The sequence below is a fragment of the Sphaerodactylus townsendi genome, linkage group LG01 (genome assembly GCF_021028975.2).
Source record: "Sphaerodactylus townsendi isolate TG3544 linkage group LG01, MPM_Stown_v2.3, whole genome shotgun sequence".
NCBI lineage: Eukaryota > Metazoa > Chordata > Lepidosauria > Squamata > Sphaerodactylidae > Sphaerodactylus > Sphaerodactylus townsendi.
Genome location: NC_059425.1, coordinates 93,041,600 through 93,054,838, shown reverse-complemented (window position 1 = coordinate 93,054,838; position 13,239 = coordinate 93,041,600). Strand labels below are relative to the sequence as shown.

The following is a 13,239-nucleotide window of genomic DNA, read 5'->3' as shown; positions in this document are numbered from 1 at the left end:
GCTTGGGCGTCAATGAAATCTCTCTTTGTGCTGCTGCTGCTGTATTGTTATTTTGCTGCTCGGGGAAAACGCAGACGCCACATTGAGAAAGAAACGAAAAGGGAGAAGTAAAAAGCCTGAGAGTGTTTCTTTTTGGAGGGGGAGGGGGCATCGGCATAAGGGACACTTAAGCGACTCCTGAGTCCACATTACGAAGGGCTAGAGTGTAGAGGGTGTGGAGGTATTTAGAGGCAACTTTGTTTTGTAGCCTAAAGAAATGAGAAAATGGGTGGTTTTGTTGAGATTTCGCTGGCGCTGCGAGGTGGTTGAAATGTACTGACCCGACCAGAGACTCAGCCCTTTCCAGGACATTTTTCCCCACCGCAAAAAAAGGAGTAAACCATTTCAACTTTCTAAGTAAATAGAGGCCAAACTTCTTTACTGGCTTTTATCCTGAAGGATCTGCACTGACATATTTTTTACTATAATACCTAAAGTAAAGCATTAAAAAGTAGTGAATAATCAATTCAGATTCCAGCCAATGTGTGAGGTATACATCTCTTCCCCACCATCTCCCAGAACGTATTTGCCAAGAGTAGTCACATTTTTGGTGTAAGTCTTTGTTACTTTCAACTCTGCAATCGTTAAACTATTCTGAATTATTTTGTTGTTTTAAAAACTTGAAGATTGCAGGCAGAGACTTCACAAAAGTGTCTTCTAACATTTTCTTAATGATATATGGAGTCTACTGTCCAAGACATATCTTTAATTTCAGACAAAAGCATATCCTGTGAAATTTCATCTTGAAGTGAAGTGGTATTCTAGTAGTCTTGCCAGTTGAATATGAAATATGTACAGTTTCAGCTTTGGATTGGGGTACTTTAATTCTCTCCCCCCCCCCCCCCCCATTAGTTACTATATACAGAGCTCTTCCTTCTTTTGACAATTTTCCCCCTCACATTTGGAATAGAAATGATATATTTAGCACCTGCTTGAAGCAGTTGCAGAGAAAGCAAATTAACAAACTGGAATTTCCTAGTAATTTCTATTTTGACAGCCATGTTAAAAACTACACAGACAATATAAGAATGCAAGCTAGTGAAAGTTCTGTAAGTTCATAAACACTTTATGGAGACGTTCAGTAGTATCAACTTAAGAAATGAACTCAGAAATAGGGTGTAAGGGAACAAAATTAAACAGCAGCATAACAACGGATTTTAAGAGTTGATGAATTAATAAAATCTGTTTTGGGGAAGGAAGATAACAGCACCTTTGTCACAAGAACTGAAGAGTTAACTGGAGTTAAAAGTATAGAATGTGAGGTCACATTGCTTCTTGAATATGGAACTCCGCAAGTCTTTCTGTAGCAGCAAGTACTTCGTTTAAAAATCCAAAGACAGGTCTTGAATGAAACTTAACAGTCAAACTTTTCTAGTTCTTCCTTCCCCCCTCAGTCTGTTCCCTTTCTAGGTAGCCCAAAGAAAAGGTTTGGCTGTCCCTTTAAATCGTTCTGCTTTTCCTGTTTGTGTTGGCTCCTGGGTGGGAGAGCTGCGACTGCTGAAAACTTTCTGGAATGTTGAAAAAATGTTCTATGCAAATTCAGTGAATGATCTAAATGGTTTAATATTTGAACACTAAGGGGCGCCCGTTCTTTTTTTTGGGGAAAAAGAGACCCCTAAAATCCAGTTACTTTATAAACCTTTATGCCAAATTAGCTAACCTGCTGAGGACTTTAGAATTATGTGAGACGTGGAGGCTAAAACACAAACACGCATATATGCTTTGTAACTTTTTTGGCTAGTTTTTTGGTGATATAGTTCCACGCCCTCTTTTGTAAAATGTGGTGGGGTATGTTGTGCAATTTCTTTTTGAACACAGTGTAGTGCCATGAGATTTGTGTGAACAGTAGCACTCAGAAGCTTGCTAGAGAAGAGAAAGTTATATTTGGGGGAATTTCTGGAAATTTTTCATATTAATGGACATTTTATAAGAAACTGAACACATAGGAAAGTTAATGTATATCACTAATTTTCTATTATTTTTATTAACATTATTGTTATAAGATTTTTGCTATTGTGTGGAAAAAATCATAAGAAGTAACACTGACAACATTTAAGTGAAAGGATTAAAACCTGTATATTCTTTAATTGGTAAAGGCTCAGGAATTATTTGAAGCCTCTTTTCATTACATAGTACGAAATAACTTAATGTTTAATATTATGAAGTAAAGGAAAGGAAGAGATTTGAAATCACTTGTAATGGGCAGGTTTCTGTTTGTAATGGGCAGGTTTCTGCATTCATAGTTCTTATTTGTTTTTACACCTTGTATTTAGTAGCAAGGATTTCTAAAACACAGTTTCTTTTGGTTAACAGCAGCCTGTAGAAAAGATAGGAGAGGTATTTCTCTAAATTAAATATTTTTTTGTGTAATTGTTTGCTAGGACCCTGGATTTTTCACATAAGCATTTTCAAAAGCTAACATTCTGTTTCGCCCCCTTTAAATGGAAACATTAAATTCATTTTATACCATGTTCTTTTCCCGCTCTCTCAATGACTCAGATTTGGATCAACTAGAGATTAAATACTTTAGCCTTTGGTAAGTGATCCAGGCATTATCAACTAGCAGTAGGTTAATAAACAAGATGTTTGACATGTGAGATTCTCCAATTTTCTTGAAATCTAGAATTTTAAATGTATTTAGACCCCAATGAATTTACTATAATTTCCACAGTGAATTTAATAAGGAACTAAAACGAGTGCAAAATTCCTGTAGTAAGACATGAAGGATGTTTTGTTTCAGCTTCATGGCCAGTGCTGCTTCCATATGGAGTACATACCAACAGGAAAAGAAAACCAGCTTTGCATGCATGGATTCTGAATTTCAAATGAAAACATTTGTGAAGCCTGTTAATCATTATAAATGCTGCTTTTAAAGTTCAGAGGATGTTTCAAAACTACTTGTTGAAGTTGCTGTCATGCTTTACTAAACTAATTGAAGAGAAATACTTTTGCAGTTCAGTATCCATCTTGCTTTGGTTTCTTCTGATATGTGCTCTCTTAACAACTAAAATTTATCTTGTGGGAGTAAAAAAGTGATGTTCCAGGACTTGTGGTGTTTGCTCACTATGCATAATGTCTTCAGGTATTTACCCACTGTAATATTGTTAATAAAGGCCACAATGTGATCATACTTTAAACAAAAAGAAAGAAGGAAAAGACCCCTGATTTTCCCTTGGGATCTGAAATACTGAGAATTTATTTAGCAAGGGATTTTTTCCCCTTGTTTTCTAGATAATACACAGCTTCCTTTGTAATTATAACACTATAACATGGTTGAAAAACATGCTATACCTTTATGGTTTGTGATATTACTGGTGTACCAGTTAGCATGGTTCATCCTAGCATAACAAGCTTTGGAATTGATTTTTTTCTGTTTTAGTTCAGGGAGAGAAATTGATAAGTGCTTGAGTTTCCAGGTACATTTCACACTTTTATAGTTGAGCAGTAAAATACATTCTGCATGATACTGGACTGAAAACTATTATTTGTATGTACACATAATGTTGCTGCTATTGTTTATTACAGTTGTTTTGGAAAGTGTGAAGCATCTTTTTGAAAGGATGTTTCTTATCTGTTCATTTAGAAGAGCTTGCATTGGGCTAATTAAATTTTTCAAATGTTAGCACATCTTGATTCTATTTTGTTACTGAGTCTGTTTGACTTCCCATATAAAGAAAGTTCAGTTTTTTCTTGATATGTATGTATTCCACAGAAAGAAGTGAAAATTTAGCATTTCATGTATACATGTTTATCAGAATTTCCTCACAATTACCACTGTTTTACATTGCTGATGTGGCTTGTTTCATGACAAAGAGTGATTTATCAGCTGCATGCAAACATTCAAGGAACATAGACTTTAATGTTTTTTCTTCTTTCCTATTATGTTTGGTGTGATTGCTAAATGGCAGTGCCATCTTATTGAGGAAATAGTAGCTTTGAAATGCTCTGGGTTGGATCCTGAGTATCTCTTTTGTTAATGGTTGGAAATCCTTCTGACGTAACAAATAGGTCACTGATGGGAGAGGTATATCCACAGGTGCAAGGTTTTTTGAGCTAATGGAATACTATTTGCTTTGGTGTAGGGACCGTTAGTAGATCAGAAATATATCAGCCAACAGTTTGTGTAAAAGCTTGTGTAAAAAGCCTGCAACCTCAAAGCATGTTGTCAACAATCAATAGACTTCTATTTGTAGATTAGAACTGCAGTTCATAGTCTGATTTTCACTGCTGTTCTCCTTGACAACTTTTTAACCTAGTGCCTTAGAAATAGGGAATTACATATCAAAATTTACTTGAAATTAAAAGCTGGCTTGTGCAGTTTAATGTATATTTTAGGAAACCAGTTGAATAAGAAATGTTGTAAGTGTAGGGGGAGATGTTGCTAAACCAATTAGTTGTTATAATCTTGTTGGAGCACAGAAATCTTGTAATGTAATCTGTTGGAATCCTTGCTGTGATGAAGCTAAGAAAATGGATGCACAAATTCATGCTGCTTTTGATTAAATGGTACAAACTCACAGACATTTTGACATTAGTATATAGTGCAGATCAATAAGAATGCATTGTCACTTGCCTGAAATGAAGAAACTGGTGTGGACAACATTGTAGGTTATTAAAGTTCTTTGTATTTAAAGCAGAATTGCATCACTGCATTCGTAGAATCTTTACTTGTGTTACCCAAGTATCTCAATACTAGGGACCAATTGCACAAAGGTTTATTATACATGTAAACATACCTGTCAATATTTTTGTGAATTTAGAATTCCAGACTTCAGTATAGCATGGCTCATTAATGTCAATATTATGAGTTACCAAGGGGTAATGTAATGCTAAATTACAGTGTTAAGGCTGTAGACATTTCAAGCAATTATTCTTTGCCCTTTCCCCCTGGCATTCGTGTGTGTGCATATACACAAATATAGTATTCTACAAATTATACATCGAAAAAGAACCCTTACTTTCACAACTTATTATGTATCTTTACAATCGTTAGGAATATAAAATAGATTGTAGTTGTGAAATTATTAATACATTGAAGTTTGGGAATTTTCAGCTCTGAGTAGGTTGGTGAATGATACCAGGAAATTTGTTGTGGTAGTTTGCAGTAGATTTTTTTTTGCGGTAGTTTTTTGCTCCTTACGGTAGCAAAAAAGAAACTTGTGGCATCATAGAGAGTGAATAATTTGTTATAGCATGGTGTACTGTTTGATTGAAGTAAAGGTATGAGATCAAGATAGGAAACAGCTGAAGAAAGTTTATTTCTTATAATAAAGCCTTTGATCTTTATTGTGTTTTAGGCCTTTTGGCTGACTCCTCCATGGCACTTTTGGCTGACTCCTCCAAAATCACCCAGATTTATTTTGCATACCCAAAAGACCTTGAAGTTGTTAGATAAATGACCTATTAGTGTTCTGTTATGAGGTGACACAATGTTTTTGTTTTTGTGTGTGTTCAGAGGTTGGGTTACTGTTTGGTGTCTGGAGAGGGGAGCTGTAATTCTTGAATACTTATACCCTGAAACTCTCGCCTTGGTCTCCAAGGCGCTACTGAACTGGAACCTGACTTTTCTGTTGCACACCAACACAGCGGGCCTCTGAAACTATTTGGTGAGGTTGAACTTGAAGGATTTGTTGTAAAATTGCAAAAGATAATTTTATATCTCACAAAAACTAGTAATATAGATGCCCTTAAGAAATTATGGAACACTTGAAACATGAAAGTGAACATGCTTTTTATTTGTATTTAGAGCATGGATAGTAAGCAGTACTAATATGTGATCACTTAACATATTGTAGCAGTTAGATATTTCCTTTTGCAGAGTAGCTTCCCTTGCTACTTTGCAGCTCCCCGTCCCTTTAGGTTTGAAGCTACTAACATTTTATCAAGAATTATACATTATGCACTGAAATAGAAAACCTGATAAATAAGTGTATGTACATCATCTCCCACATCTTATCAAGCCTTAATTGTTAGGTGGGCTGCTAAGAGGATTTCTGGTTTCAGGTCATTTAAAGTTGTGTCATTGTGTGAAGTTGTATAAGGAAGTTTTTGTGTAAAAGGTCATGTTTTCTTTTGCTTGTGCATTTGATAAGGAGACTGACTTAGTAGACCAGAAGGACCCAATTTCTTTGAATAACCTTTTGAAGAAAGCTCAGTGTACTTTTCTTCCATTGGTATGTGCATTGGTACATGCAAGTACAAAATTTTGTCCAAATGCCACACATCAAATTTTAACTTTTTTTTGCAACTTTCATAGTCACTATCCAGTAGTGGTGTTACAGCCTAAAAATTCAACTTACCGGTAAATAGAATCCGTCCTACATTTTTGCCTTGCAGTTAAACTTATGTGAAAGACTGGAAGAGTATGGCTAGTGGTCTATTTGGGTGTTGTCACTTTGATCATTAACACAAACATAACAAAAAGTCAGCAAAAGATACCCATCAGATGGGATATAAATCCAGCAAGACACCATCTAATTCAGTCTAATTATAGCTAGTTCTGTTGGTAGGGAAGTGGCCAAATAGAAACTTTTGACTTGCTTGATGGAAACATCCCAACTGTTCAGAAGTTTTCTGGCTGAAGATTTTTGATCCTGTGTGGTATAGTGGTTAAGAACAGCCTATTGTAATCTGGAGAACTGGGTTTGATTATCCACTCTTCCACTCTTGTGTGAGGGGAAAAGATGATTGTACAATAGAGAAAAAAGGGTGTGTGTGTAAAAACCAACGCTGCTTGTAATACAAATGTTAAACTACTATGTCACTATTTTGAGGCAGGGGATTAGGAAATTGCTCATGCTGAATTTTTTTTTCTAATGTCTGTGTTTGGCTTTATTGGCCATACATGCCACATGAAATTAAGAGTATATCTTAAGGGTGAGTCCTATTGATCTGCAGTATTGTAGAGTTGAAAATGGGTGAATTAAATTGTATAAAATTAAAAACTTCATTTTAAAATTAGATTTTGTAGCTTTAGTTTTGCGCCATTTAAGATAACAGATTTGACATGAAATCTGAATTTAATGCAAACATACCTCTTAATAGAATTGTCTTACGGAAGATTGCTTTTTTATAGTAAGGAAAGCACTTAAATAGTACTCAAGTATTGGGCATATTTACAATTTAGCTTATGGAATACTGAGGCAAAAATACATAAATATGTCAGCTGAAGCAACAAAATAAGTAGAGGCTTTTTTTTTAATGATTTGATTTATAACTCCTACCCTCCCTTTAACGGGGGACCCAAGGCGCTTCATAACATACACAACACAACATGGAAAACTTAAAATAGATAATAAAACTGACAGATGCACCACATACAATAAAACAGATTCTGATTAAAATTCACTGGGTCGTCAGCTCTGGGACAAATCTGGATGCTCACTAACCTATTAAATGCTACACAAAACAAAAAGCCTGCTTTCACTGTAGAACCTTAATAGTTCATGTAGAGCATGAACCACTTTAGAGAGCTGGTTCCAGAGGACAGGGGCAGCCACAGAGAAGGTCTTTGCTTCAGTGGATGACAAACAGCCTATTTGTGAACCTGGCACCTGCAGTAGACCCTATAATGAAAACTGAAAAAGGCAAGGGGGGTCATTTTGGGAGAGGCAGTTCCAAAGGTATGAAGGTCCCAGACTAAGAATTTATAGGTCAAAACCAACCCTTTGAATTGGCACCAGACTAATTAGGGGACAGTGTAGCTGCAGTGAGATTGGACTTACATGAAAACCTGGTCAACTGTCTAGGCGTTGCATTCTGGGCTGTGTTCTTGGCAAAGTCTGAAGTGTTTTCAAAGGTATCTCTATGCTGGATTCTGCATGGGCCGATTTCACTGGCCCGGTAAAAGCACCGTTTTGGGGAGAAACTTCCCATGACTGCCGCCTCCAAATCAAGGCAGCGCCGCTCTTCCCCCCCAATGAGCGAATGCACTGGGTGAATGTTGCTGTTTCCGGCACGCCACTTAAAAAAACCCCTTACGTCCGTGTCCCTTCGTAGCTCCATCAGGACGAGGGGACACTCCCCCTGCCCTCTGACCCCTGGGCTGTTGCCTGAGCCACGGTGGCATGCCCCCTTGTCCTGATGGAGTTACACAAGGACATGGAGGTAAATTTTAAAAAGTGGCGCATCTTGTGCAGAGGCACTGCCACAAACCGTGGCAGCTCTCGGGCCACCCACACACAAGTGTGCAAACAGCTCAAGGGCTATGCTGGTGTCCCACTGTTCCCTGGGCCCATGTGGAATTTGCCTATGAAGAGTATGCTATAGTAATCTAATCTGGAGGTGAGCCGTGTGTGGATCCCACTGGGAAGGTCTGAACAAGACGTGCAGGGAGTCAGTTGGTGGGCTAGAAATAGATGGTAAAATTCTGCTATTGTCACCATGGTCACTTGTTCAAGGCTAAAGTGGGATTGAGTCTCACCCCATGGCTCTTGATGAAGTCCACTGCAGTATGATAGACCACATCAAATACTGGTAAAGATGGCCACCCCTGAGTTCTGGACCCACCCAACCACATTATGTTATGACATCCAGGCACACGGTAAAGACAGATTTGAGCTGTTGGTTGTTTTAGGTAGGTAGAACAGAATCATCATATTGTTGTATTTGTTCCAAACTTCCTGACTATCTCTTCCACAGGGCACATATAGATGTAAAATAACATTGGAGGAGGGATGGACCCTGTGGGACTCAAACGTAGAGCTCGAGGAGATGACTTGTCTCCTTTGATGACCAAAGTGCGTTATTCCAGCAAGCAACTCATTAGTATCAAGGCAAACTATGTTGAAGAGCAGCTGGTTGAACAACTGCGAGTTGAATAGTTTGCCTTATGAATTGACAAATCAACATTGCCCAACAATGAAGCCCTTCTAATGACATATTTTTGAATGATATCCAACTGGTAGAAGAGATACTTTTTGCTCAAAAGCTCAAGACAGACACTAAAGGGGAGTCAATTTTTCAACAGGTTAAGGGACGCTACAAGAAGAATATTTCATTAGCATACATAATAACTTGTGCTACAGATAGAGCTACTTTGATACAGGAGAGTACAAAGGATTTCTGGCATATTTTTAAAATGTCCCTGCCATTTTTACAGTTCACTAGTACATCGTCAGCATTTAGTAGCTAAAAAGTTAGGAGGACGACTGCATGACACACTTTCTGCAGTTTTAAAAGCAGTTAACTATATAAAATCCTGTTTCTTGCAAGATTGCCTCTTTTGCCAACTCTGCTAATAAAATGAAGAGCAGTTCGAGCACCTACTGTTCCACACAGAAATCTGTTGGCTTTCAAAGGGAAATTGTCTCAGTAGATTAGTTTCACTGGAGCCATGTAGTCACATTTCTAAATGACAATCATATTGTGGAACAGATTGTCTGTGCAAAGTCCAACATTTTCTATCTATCAGATATTTTCACTAAATTAAATATGGTTAACAAGCAGCTGCAAGGAAAAAAGACTCCAATTTGATATCATCCAAAGATACCATTACTGCATTTCTAGGAAAGCTGAAAGTTTTTGGGGTGTTATTGGGTGATAGGAGTTCATGTACCGTATATACTCGAGTATAAGCTGACTTTTTCAGCACATTTTTAATGCTGAATAAGCCCCCCTTGGGGTATACTCGAGTGTATACGGTAGTATATGTGACCGAGAGCCTGCAGCCAGGGAAGAAGGAGGCTGGTAAGCTGGTAGACAGGGGGGCGGTGGCGGCAGTGGCTTCTCCTCCTGGGACGGTCTCCATGACAGAGCCCGAAGCCTGCATGGCAGCTGGGGAAGAAGGAGGCTGGTAAGCAGCCAGCCAGCCAGGCGAGTGTGTGGGCGGCTTCTCTACCAGGGACTGCTCTCTGTGATCGTGAGATGGACGCCTTGCACAATCTGCCGCCAGCCCAAACAGAGCCAGAACAGCCCCAGAGGGGGGCAGTTGGGAGAGGAGGCAGGGAGAGGGTGGCCTGCTGGTAGATTTTGCAAAATGCAATTTTGCATTGGGGCTTGGGGTGCGTGCAAAACATGGCTTGCAGTGTGTGTGTGTGTGATGCACATGCAAAAGCCCCTGGGGTTTGCATTGTGTTGCTTGGTGTGCTTAAAGGCTCCCCTCTTACCCATCTTGGCGTGACATTGCTTTTTTGCATTGCGTGCGTGCAACTTGTAAAACGCCCATTTGTGTGCCTGCAACTTCTAAAAAGTCAAGTTGCATTGGGTATATGTGAATGCTAAAAATTCCTGGGGTTTCATTGTGTTGCATTGGGGGGGGGGGAGCTAGTTGTGCCCCCTCCCTCCTTGCAAATTTACGTTACATTTTTGTATTTTGTGCAATTTGTAGAAGGCCCCCAGTTTGTATTGCATTGTGCACATGCAGAAAGACTGGCTTCTTTTGCTTGGGGAAAAATGGGGAAGGGTGTATGGGTGCAATGGGAGTCTTGCATTATTGGTGATTCTCATTGGATACAAAAGGAAGCACAACTAATTTGGTCACTGGGAGTCCCCTATTGCTTGTTTCCAGCTTGGGGAAGAACAAATTCTGTGAGTCTATGATTCTAACTATTAACAAGACACATTTAGTGATACGGAGATTACAGAATATGATCCTATCACAATAAACTATACACATTGTTTATCCAAATCAGGATTTGCTGCAGGCTTGGCTCTGGCTCTGTTTCCTTATCACAGTAGATTATAATTTATGACAATTTGTGTGTTTTTGAGGCTGATCATGAGGCTTTATGGTGATCCATTTGTTTTGATGTTGCTTCAGTCACAAAGTACACGTTAATAGATTCTTTCTGGAGCCTTGTTTCTGGGTCACCTGAAACTGCTAAGCCAGAGACCCTGACTTTGCAAGCTGGAGACCTCTCTTAGATTTCCCTGTTCCCTCACAGTGCTGTTTCTTCTGTCAGTTGGTGGCTTGGAGTTAATTGAAATCTGCTGCTTTTTTGTCTTTAATCTGCAAGGCAATGTTTTCTTGTACTTCCTTGATACCAATTTACATGTTACAAAAAGATGATATAAGAGCATGAGCGCAGCTTTTGTAGTATGGGGTCAGTTCTTTGCAAAATTTCAATTTCCATTCCATTCAAGTTTAACTTTTCAGATTAAGAAAGAGATGAAAGTGTACAGTTGAGCAACATGTAAGCTAGTGTGGTACCTTAGCCATTTATTTTGCTTCATTTGTACCCCACCTTTGTGCCCTGTGGAACCCAAAGTGGATTACATTGTTCTCCAGTCTGTCATTTTATCCTCACAACCGCTCTGTGAGGTAGATTTGAAATTTACCAGTAGCTGCTGCATTTCCCACCGTAGGCTTATAGTCGAGTCAGTAAGTTTTCCCAATTTTTTGTGGTAAAATTAGGTGCTTCGGCTTATATTTGGGTCGGCTTATACGCGAGTATATACGGTAATTCACTGGCCATAGTTGCCGAAGAATTGCAAAATCAAGACCTTCACATCTATATTGACCGTTTTTTAAAAATTACATGACAAATTGAAGAACTGGATCTGCATCCTGTTGGATATGGTTGTCCCAGAATGTGTTATGAATCATTTGGGGAAATCTGATTGATTCACGCTTGGAACCTATGACGAGAAGAGCTTATTTGTGAATAAAGTTGCAAATAAATCAAAGATAATGGCCTAACTTTAGAGGCCACCCAAGTGGTGGTTAATTGGCCAATTATTCTCTGGAAGCAGCAGAGAGGAGTAGCAGTGAAGAGAAGAGGAACAGAAACGGCTATGTGAGCTCTGGTTTTATTTTTAGAGGGCTTTTCTCAAAGCCACATATTTTTAACGGGGGTTAACAGGGGTTTTCTTTTTTCTCTTTGTCCTGGCTGTGTGCTTGCCCAAGGCTTCTGAGAGGTGGGTATTTGGTAACAATCCGAACACAACTGTTGCGCTCCCTTCAATTAATTAATTAATCGATTAATTTAATTATTAATTAAATTAATAATAATGTTTAGGCTCATTCTGCACATGCAGAATAATGCACTTTCAAACTGCTTTCAGTGCTCTTTGAAGCTGTGTGGAATGGCAAAAACCACTTGCAAACAGTTGTGAAAGTGGTTTGAAAACACATTATTTTGCATGTGCGGAAGGGGCCTTAGGGACTGAATGGCAAATGAATAGAAAAGGACCAGTTGCATTACGAGTAATTGCTGCCTGGTTCGTAGGGTCTTATTTTTTGTCAGATTTTATTTCCAATTTTGGCAGAATTTATTTTTAATTTTTAATAATGTAATTTTGCCTTTGTACCAACTTTTTGCTTTTATTGTTTAACATGGCTGTTGACATTAACACAGAGCATTGCAGTTCTTGTGTTGATCTAAATGTTCTGTGTTGGCAGCAGATCATGGGCAAGGTACCATCAAATGTATTTAATGATAGAACCTATCTTCAATGATCCTGCATGGCTATCACTCAGGATTTTATTAGTGTTTCACACTGTCATATGAAGATAGTAAAAAGTTGTTTGCTTAGTTTTTAACATAGAATTTTAAAGATCAACATTTTTTCTAAGCAATAAATATTGATGAATGGTATGAAATTAGTTCATGAATTTTTCATTCTAAAACCAAGCTGTTTTACAAAAAGCTATTGTCTTTGTAATAGGTACTGTGAGCTTGGTATGACTTCAGATTGTTGATACTTTTAACCAGATACTTGAACTTGCATGCTGCCTTTCCCCTCCTGCATAGGGAGATACAGATTGAAGACTCCCTTTTTTGATGCAAACTGGACTTCATTGTGACATAAGAATTTGCCTGATATAGAGGTGCGAAACTTTCAATCTGTGCCCCCAAATGAAAAAGCAAAGGTAGAGAATGTGATTGTAATAATTACAAACTAGAATTTGTTTGTTGTCTCTGATGCCAATTTCAGTTGAGGTATATCAGGGTTCAGTGGTTCCATTGTTAGAATAAAAGTCACAGTTTCCCCTTGCAAGGCAAAGTTATCTGCTAGCATTGTGTAAAAATTGGAAGGTGGGCAGAGGCAAGTAGTGTCTTTGTGCATCCTCCTTGGCAGTGTGCCCTTTGAGAGTATAAAGTTTCTGCTTTTTTATGTGGGAAGAAATGTTTATTTTTTTCTTTAAAGTGTTAATGCTACTGATAGTTAAAAGGACCTACGAGAATATGGTTTCTGAAAATAATTTTGTTAGCATCTGCAAATCTTCATGTGACTTGTAAGAAAAGTCTGACAATTTTT

At 38.3% G+C, this 13,239-nt stretch overlaps 1 protein-coding gene across 10 annotated transcripts in view; it reads left to right on the top strand.

Moving 5' to 3' along the window:
• The window catches only part of QKI (QKI, KH domain containing RNA binding), a 194,114-nt gene that overhangs the window by 714 nt on the left and 180,161 nt on the right, over positions 1 to 13,239 (top strand). The gene's annotated exons all lie outside the window — the stretch shown is intronic.